Below are 9,358 nucleotides of genomic sequence, written 5' to 3' on the forward strand. Positions count from 1 at the left end.
CTGTGCTAAATGTAACAGTCTGCATCTACCAACCCCAGACTCCCCCATGGCAAACATAAGTTTGCCTTCCATGTCTTTATTTTAATGGGCATCAAGCAGGGTTCGGAATATAATTCCTGGGACTTCAACCAGGTGACGAGAAAAAAGGTTCCTAAATAGTTCAGGACCCAGAAATTGATGCTTTTAATGCAAGGATAAACAAAAAAAAAAAAAAAACAAAATCTATTCCATAAAGGAAAATAGTAAAGAAAATTTCTTATCTCAACCTTGACACTGGTAGAGTCTATCTTGAAAATTGCTATTCACAGGTTGTCCTGATGAGAGTTTAGAGACAAAATCTAGGATACACACTTCCTATATGGTCCCAAAATACCCAATTTTGGAATTTAATATAATATAACTCAAGATTCATAATGACTTCCTGGATAAATGTTCCTAAATAAAGGCTTCAAAGAGTTCCCTCAGGTAATTATAAACTCACTGAAATACAAAAATTATAAAACACAAGAAGAAAAAAGTCATTTGAGTGAGAATAAGTAGAAATTACAAATAACAAGATTAAAGCCACCAAAATGATGATATTGGAATTATCAGTTAAAAAATAAGTAGATTTGATACTCAATAAAATAGAGAATATTTGAAGTGTAACAATGTTCCAGAAACTATGAAATGTGATCAGGTGGATTTTTTTTTAAAAGATCCAAAAGAGGAGTTCCTGTTGTGGAGCAGTAGAAATGAATCTAAGTAGGATCCATGAGGATGCAGTTTCAATCCCTGGCCTCACTCAGTGGATTAAGGATCTGGCATTGCCCTGAGCTGTGGTGTAGGTGGAAGACACGGCTCAGATCTGTCATTGCTGTGGCTGTAGCATAGGCCAGCAGCTACAGCTCTGAATTGACCCCTAGCCTGGGAAACTGGCATATGCTGTGGGTGCAGCCCTAAAAAAAAGAAAAGAAAAAAAAAAGATCCAAAATAATTTTGGGGCAAAAAAAAAAAAAAAAAAACCCACACACAACAAGTGAAACTAGAAACTCTGTGGATAGGTATAGCATTGGATATAATAGAAGAGAGTCCTAATGAATTGGAGGAAAGAAAGAACTGGAAAGTTACTTGATGTATAGAAGAGGAGGAAAGAGATTGAAAAAATAAACAGAAGTTAGAAGAAAAGAGATGGTAGCAGTGGAGATCCAAAGCATGATATGGTTTGGCCCATGGAATGGGAGTGGCTCTGGGGTTGCACCAAGAGGCTCTTGATGAGAGGAGTCAATGGATTGTCACTATAATTTGGAGACAACAGAGTGAGAAATGCACAGGCCGCTATACAAATTGCTCTGAATGTTCCTGAAACATGGGTAACATGTTTGGAAAATGAACTCAGAGTGCCCTCTGAAAACTCTGGATTGTCAATATGCACAGTCTCTGGATTGATGCTAGAATTTGATACGAAAATAAGAAGAAAAATGGAACAGCTAATTCTCTGGAAGACATGAACTTCAAGGGCACCAAAAAGAGATTCAAATTAGATCTGGAATTTGAAAACAAAAATGTGAGTGCTCATTTCAATGACTATACCTCCAGAAAGTGGTTCATATATTATGCCAAAGAATTATCTAAATATTTTCCAAAAGCCATAGAAATTTTTGCTTATATAACACAAAATAGCACATTGGAATAAGCAGAGACTGAACATGAGTAATCCTTAGAGAGATGCACAAAGTCAAAGCCAATTTACACAAAGTTGTTTTTTATTATCTTCATGCCACAGCTTATCAAAATACTGCACTTGGATGGACAATTTGGGGACCAACTGAAAATATCAAATGTATAAATCATGAAGACATACTGTATTATACGACCTCACATTAAAAGGGGCCAAGAATAGTCCTTGCTCTTGGAGGAGTCTCCTATCATGAACAGCTTAAGTTAGCAAAGTTTCAGTTTGGTGACATTTTGTCCACACACAGAGGAAAAAGAAAAACTCTGACTCCCTTCAAGTTCAAAGTAAATCAGATTTGTTTGAGGGATAACAATATGCTTTGACACACTTTGTAAGAGCTGCTGAAGCTCTTGGTTGGGAACATTTGAAAAAAATCACTCTCATAATTGAAAACACATTGATTGGCAGCTAGAATTGCCACATCAGAGGAGGAATAAATTTATCTAGTAAGCCAGCCCATCTCATCTGTCATGGCAACCTCTGCTATAGCTTCCAGTCTTTCAACACTTCCTACACAGATACAGGATTGTGGGGATTCTATGTAAGTGTGAGTCAGACATCATTGCAGACATGCCGCATGTTGTTCAAAAAGAATAAATGTGACTCTGTATAAGTGTTGCTGAAAGTAATGTCACACAAAGATTCTAAAAACAAACATATTTCACAACTCTATGGTTCAACACTATGGTGAAGATATTGGTAGGCAAACTTTATGCTCTAATAGAAAATTTCCCATCCCTGAGCTTAGAAGCAGGAATTGATGCTGGAGATGATGAGACAGTTCAAAAAAATGTGTTCCAAATATATTCATGATTAGGTTCCAGCTATTGCTGTTGTTGGTTCTATTGAGCAAGATTTTAACTGGATTTACAGTAACATAAACTGGTTTTGTGATTAAAATGCTCTCAGTCAAAATATTTTGAACACATAATTAATAAACTAATATCAATAAATTAACTCATAAAATTAATAGATATCTGTAAGCTTTAAGCTATAAATACTTTTAAAAATGAACCAATATTTGGAATGAAACGTATTTGGAAAAGAAGATATGGCAGCTATAGTAAGATACCTAGCACACATCTAATCAGAGTACAAGAGAGATACAGTAGAAAAACTAGAATAAATCAATATTCAAAGAGAGGTTGATTAAGAATTTTCATGAATTTACAAAGACAGAAATCTTCATATTTAGGAAACCCAATGAATCCTTTGCAGAATAAATAAAAAGAAAACACAAGGCAAGATAGATATATTGTAATGATATGGCAGGATAACAAAAGAAGGAAAGAAAGAAAGAAGGGCAGAGAAGGAAAGGAGAAAAGGAAGGAAAGAAAATAAAAGAAAATGAAAATGAAAGAAAATCTTAAAGGCAACCAAAGCATAAGGCAGATTACTAACAAAGAAACAAATTAGGTTAACGTCTGATTTCCCAATATGCACTATGAAAATAAGAATATAATGGAATTTTCTTTAAAGCAAAGAGTAAATAGTCATTAACCTAGAGTGATATTACCATATGACCCAGCAATTCCACTCCTGGGAATGTGTGTGTGTATATATGTAAATACATATATAAAAAAATGCAATGTATACACAAATATAAAATATACATACATATATATATATATATATATGACATCAAAATCACTAACTCAAAATGATACAGGCACTGTAATATTTATAGCAACATTATTTACAATTGCCCAGACATGGAAGCAACTTAAAAGTCCATCAACGGATGAACAGATAAAGAAGATGTGGTATATGTATATATACACACATACAATGGACTATTCCTCAGCTATGAAAAAGAAGAATTTTGCCATTTGCAGCAACATGGATGGACTTGAAAGGCACATATTGCACCATTGTCAGTTCCCTAGTTTCGATGTTATTCCATAATTATATAAGATGTAAGCATTGGGGGGAAGCTGAGTGAAGGATGCATGGGACCTCTCTACTATTTTTGCAACTTCTATGCCTTTATAGTGTTTCAAACAAAAATCTATTAAGCCTATATAGTGCCAAGTTTGGGGCAGCAAGGTTGAATAAAACAGGGCTTTAGAAAATCCCGTGACCTGGTTAATTTTATACTTCTTTGGGGAGAATAGGTAAGACCCAAATGTGTTAAAGATAGAAATAACAATTAAAAAGTGTTGTGGCTATATGAGTAGTGCTAGGGTTACAAAGCCCAACAGTGCTGAGACCTGAATGCTGAGTCTTCCAAATAACAATTTAAACTGCCAACTGTTGAAAAAAGAGCCTTGGTTCAATGTCAAATTCATGAAGTCAAGGTGGAAAGTAAAGTATCCCTAAAATTAGACCAAAAGTTCTTTCCCCAGAAAAAGCTCTCATTTTCTGCATGGAAAATCATCTGAAATAAATCTGGCCACATACAACATTCATGTGCTAAGTGGCATGCCTTTTCCATAACTGATCACCACTTGCCCACCCAGGCCACTTGCTAACCTAAGTAATAGGGTATAACCTTGGTCACAGGTCCTGGTCACTAGGTCAGCTCCCCATGTTCTGTGAGGACCTCCAGGACCACACAAATTATGCAGCCCTTCCCCAAGAGAGAGCAATACATCACTTCTCAAGTGACCCTTTCCTCTTATTTTAGTGAGATGGATGTTACCAAGATCCCATGTGTTTCTTGGCACTGAACCATTAGAGACTTTTGTTCTTTGTTCACTCCTTTCATTTCAAATTAAAAGCAACTTATTATGTAATATTCTTTGCCTACAATGGAATATGTATACTCCATATGACACCACTGGACAACAGAAGATTCTCAACACTAACAATATAACTGAAACTAGCTGTGTCCTCCTCCCCATTTCCTACACTCCTGTCTTCTCCTCCAACATAACCACTATCATCTCTTGCTTTTTAAAAATGGTAGACAAGAAATAAAAGCAAAAATAAACCAAAGGGACCTAATCAAACTGACAAGCTTTTGCACAGCAAAGGAAACCAAAAAGAAAACAAAAAGACAACTTATAGAATGGGAGAAACTAGTTTCAAATGATGCAACTGACATGGGCTTCATCTCTAAAATATACAAACAACTTACACAACTCAACAGCAAAAAAGCCAACAACCCAATGGAAAAATGGGCAAAATACCTGAATAGACTGTTCTCCAAGAAAGATATACAGATGGCCAACAAGCACATGAAAAAATGCTCAACATCCCTGATGATTAGAGCAACGCAAGTCAAAACTACCATGAGATACCAACTCACACCAGTCAGAATGGCCATCATTAGTAAGCCCACAAATAACAAGTGCTGGAGGGGGTGTGGAGAAAAGGGAACCCTCCTGCACTGTTGGTGGGAATGTAAGCTTGTACAATCACTATGGAGAAAACAGTATGGAGGTACCTTAGGAAACTATACATAGAACTACTATATTACCCAGCAATCCCACTCTTGGGCATATATCCAGACAAAAATTTCCTTAAAAAAAAACACATGCACCCACATGTTCATTATAGCACTATTCACAATAGCCAAGACATGGAAACAACCCAAAGGTCCATCAACAGATGACTGGATTCGGAAGATGTGGTATATATACACAATGGAATACTTCTCAGCCATAAAAAAGAACAAAATAAGCCATTTGCAGAAACCTGGATGGAACTAGAGACTCTCATACTGAGCGAAGTAAGTCAGAAAGGAAAGACAAATACCATATGATATCACAAAATACCATATGATATGAATCTAATATATGGTACAAATGAACCTTTCCACAGAAAAAAAATCATGGACATGGAGAACAGACTTGTGGTTCCCAAGAGAGAGGGGGATGGGGAGGGAGTGGGATGGATGGGGTGCTTGGGGTTAATAGACTATTGTCTTTGGAATAGATTAGCAATGAAATCCTGCTGTGTAGCACTGGGAACTATGTCTGGTCACTTATGATGGAGCATGATAATGTGATAAAAAAGAATGTATACATATATGTGTGAGTGGGTCACCATGCTGTACAGTAGAAAATTGACAGAACACTGTAAACCAGCTATGATAGAAAAAATAAATAAAAATCATTATATACAAAAATAAAATAAAATAAAATAAAAATAGTAGACAACAATGTAGCTATCTCCAAACAATGCTGCTGAGCTTTGGTTGTGTTTTTGCCAATATGGATTGAGCTTCTTTCAGTTAACAGTCTTATACCCATCTCATCATGCACAGGTGCAAAAGTTTCTCTAGGATACATACCTAGGAGTGGAACTGCTGGGCCATAGAAATGTAATCTTTACTTATTTTAGATAGTGCCAAGTTGTTTTCCAAAGAAATTGTACTATTTTACAGCCCAACGGTAGTACATAAGATTCAGCTCACCAACTCTTAGTATTTATTATCAGACTTCATAATTTTCTTGTTCATCTAGTGAATGTAAAATGATAGCTCATTATGATTTTAATGTGCATTTCCCTGATTACTAAGGATGTTAAGCCTCTTTGAATATCTTGAATAGTCTTCTATTTATTTTTGTGCATTACCTTATCATGTTTTCCAGATATTTTTCAATGGGTTGCAGCCATTCTTTATATATTCTTCAGCCTAATCCTTTGTCAGATGTGGTGTCAAGATTTTCTCTAAGTTTGTAGCTGATCTTTTTACTCTTTTTATGATATTTTTGGCAAGTGGAAGTTATTAATTTTAATGAACTGAAATGTATTCATCTTTTCCTTTTTGGTTTATACTTTTTGTGTCTTTCAATTCCAGAGAGAAGGAGGAATTCATTGTGAAAGGCTCAACTTCAAATCTTTCAGAAGAAAATACAAAGGAATTTAGAGAAGGAGTACTTAAACATGACCCCCAGATGCTAATCATAACCCATTGCTATGTTAACAGACATTCGTAATGATTGCTAGGATAAGTCAGAAGACTGTGTTGAGCTCTCACCACTGTTGTCTTCATTATTTTCCCTGGAGAAACACACTGCTCTGAGCTGCTGCTGAAGGGGTGGTTTCAGAACAATAGGCTGTCAGCACAGCCAGGGCTAGTGCCTCTGTCCTAATTCCCATCCTTCTCGCCCCCACGGCCACCACCTTCCCAGAAGGGACCCAAGGCACTTTCTTCACCTTTAATTCTTCTTTGTTACTAGTGCTGATGGGGGTCTGTTTCCGCTAATCTTAACTGTGGCAAAATGCTCCAGGATGTCTATTCTTCTGGCTACATATGGAATTTCCTGGACTTCAGTTGATCGCTTGGGATGGGGGTTGATTAGATGCAGCTATTTCCAGGCATCCTTGCCTTTTCTTTCCTGAAAAACCATTGTGTTAGCAACATATTTTTAGGTGGGGCTACGTTATTCACATACGTTTTCTTTTCTTTTTCATCAGGCACTTCCAAACCAAGAGTAAAACCATGTTAGCATCGAGTGCTACTTTCAAAGTAGTCTACTTTGTAATAGTATTTGTGTAGTCCTTGTCACACTGTACTTCTATCATTTTTATCATTTTAAGGCCCATTATTTCCCCTGTGCAATCTCACCAGGCTCCCTCATCCCACCCCACCATACATCTATTTATGGGTCATTATCCCCTTCTCCATCAACATCTTCTCAGCTTAGCTGAATGCTCCAGGGAGACTCGCTTGGTGTGAAGCTTTCTCATGATGAATGGGTTTCTTTTCACTCTGCATAATGGACTGGCTTCCACCAAAGGCAGCTTGTTTCTTTGTACCTAGTTGGAGTAAGTAGATTAGGTTACCACTATGGCTGCTTATCTCATTCTAAAATCAACGACCCAATTCACACCATCACCACCTATAAATCTGGGGAAACTATTACACAGAAGCCCCAGTAATTGATTAGTAGGTATTTCCTGCAATGAGTCATTTACCAGACAATGCTTTGGTTCCCAGATGATTTCTGAGGCAATTAAGACCTAGGGAATTGCTTCTTTGTTGACTTTTGGATGATGGTCATTCTTTCCGGGTGTAATGTCTGACTCTTGCCCTCATTTTCTCAGCCTTCTGGCCACCATCTCTTTCTCCTTGCTTTGTTGGGTGCTTCTATCAGAAACTTTTCTCAGGTAGATGCTTGTGAAACAGCTGATCTTGAGTTTCCATCTGTCTTGGCTTGTATGGCACTGAAACGTCATGATTGTTTTGCTCCTTGAGGCAAACTATAGCCAGGATCTGCCTCCTTCTGTCTTGCCTTCCCAGATTCTGCTGATCATGTCAGAGGAGAAGGGTGAAGGGGACAGGGGACGTGTGGGTCAAGGACAGAGTGCCCTGCCTCTGTGATCCGGGTGGTAATGGGGTATGTCCACAGCATGGCTGCTCTCCAGCTTTAGGGGCTGTTTGAGGCTGGAATCCTTGTTTTTCTATGTATATGGTATTTATGATCTTGTATATGCCAAGTGCTAAATTGCAGTCTGTGTACAATCTGGGTGGCATAGGAAGTCAGATGATAATTGCTATCCTACAACAAGCACTTTCTGTGAACAAGGTGATTCGTGCTAAGAGTCTTACTTACAGCATCATATTTAATCTTCTAACCATGGTGCGTCTAGGGTATGATCACCCACATAAGAAACTCAGGCTGAGAGAGGTTGGGTACATTTTCTAGGTCCTTCAACTAAGAAGTGGAGAAATTAAATTCAAACATAGATTTATCTAACTCAATAGGGTGTTTTTAACCACTGCACTGCCTTACCTCCTTCTTACAGAAAGTAAATGATAGACTAGAATTACATGGTACTAACTAAAAGGAGGTTACAGAAAGATGAGTTCCCATTGGCTAGAGTAGTGAGGGCTGTAGAGCAGAAGGAAGAGGTATACAGAGCATCTAATCCCACGTTTCTCAAACTCTTTTTCATTTTTAAATTATGGTTTAAAAAAGCATATAACATTAAAAAAATATATAGAATGCTTCATGAGTTCACATGTTATTCTTGCATGGGGACAGTACTAATCTTCTCTATATCTTTCCAGTAGGTTTTTCTTTTTATTTTTAAAAAAGTTTTTGGCTATGTCCATGTCCTGTGGAAGTTGCAGAACCAGGCTTTGAAACTGCAGACCGGAGTCACTACAGTGACAATGCCAGACCCTTAACCCACTGAGCCACCCAGGAATTCCCTCTTTCCAGTTTTAGTATATGTACTGCCAGTGAGTGCTTTCACTGTAAATTTTAAACTTACAACCCAAAACATGATGTGTATTTTACGTTATGACCCAGGAAGCACATGTCTATATATACAATTGAAACAAAAGTTTACTTCACAATACTTGCCCTATTCTCTGCAGTCCACTCCATTCTTCTATGACGTTTTTACATCATTCTTTTAAAACAGTTCTCATCATGACCTATTAAATAGACGTCATGACCTACAATACTTATCTAGAAACCTCAACAGATAGGGACACTGAGGCCTGGAGATGCATTGAGTACTTAGCATGGTGTCTTGCAAATATTCACCGCAAGAGTTTGCTTTCTCTCCTATGTGACCCAGTGCACTCATGCAGTACCTTAGGGGCAGAGCTGGGATAGAATCCAGATTTCCTGACTCCTAGTCCAGGCTTTTTGTCAAAGGGGAGGGGCTGGCCCATAGCAGTTTCTTCACGGGCACCAGTAGAAGGGAGAAGAAATAGTGTGGTTGTGGGACACTCCC

General features: G+C 37.6%; 1 pseudogene; it reads left to right on the plus strand.

Moving 5' to 3' along the window:
* Positions 1,212-2,615, plus strand: LOC100627316 (annotated as a pseudogene).

Source organism: Sus scrofa, chromosome 8 (genome assembly GCF_000003025.6).
Source record: "Sus scrofa isolate TJ Tabasco breed Duroc chromosome 8, Sscrofa11.1, whole genome shotgun sequence".
NCBI lineage: Eukaryota > Metazoa > Chordata > Mammalia > Artiodactyla > Suidae > Sus > Sus scrofa.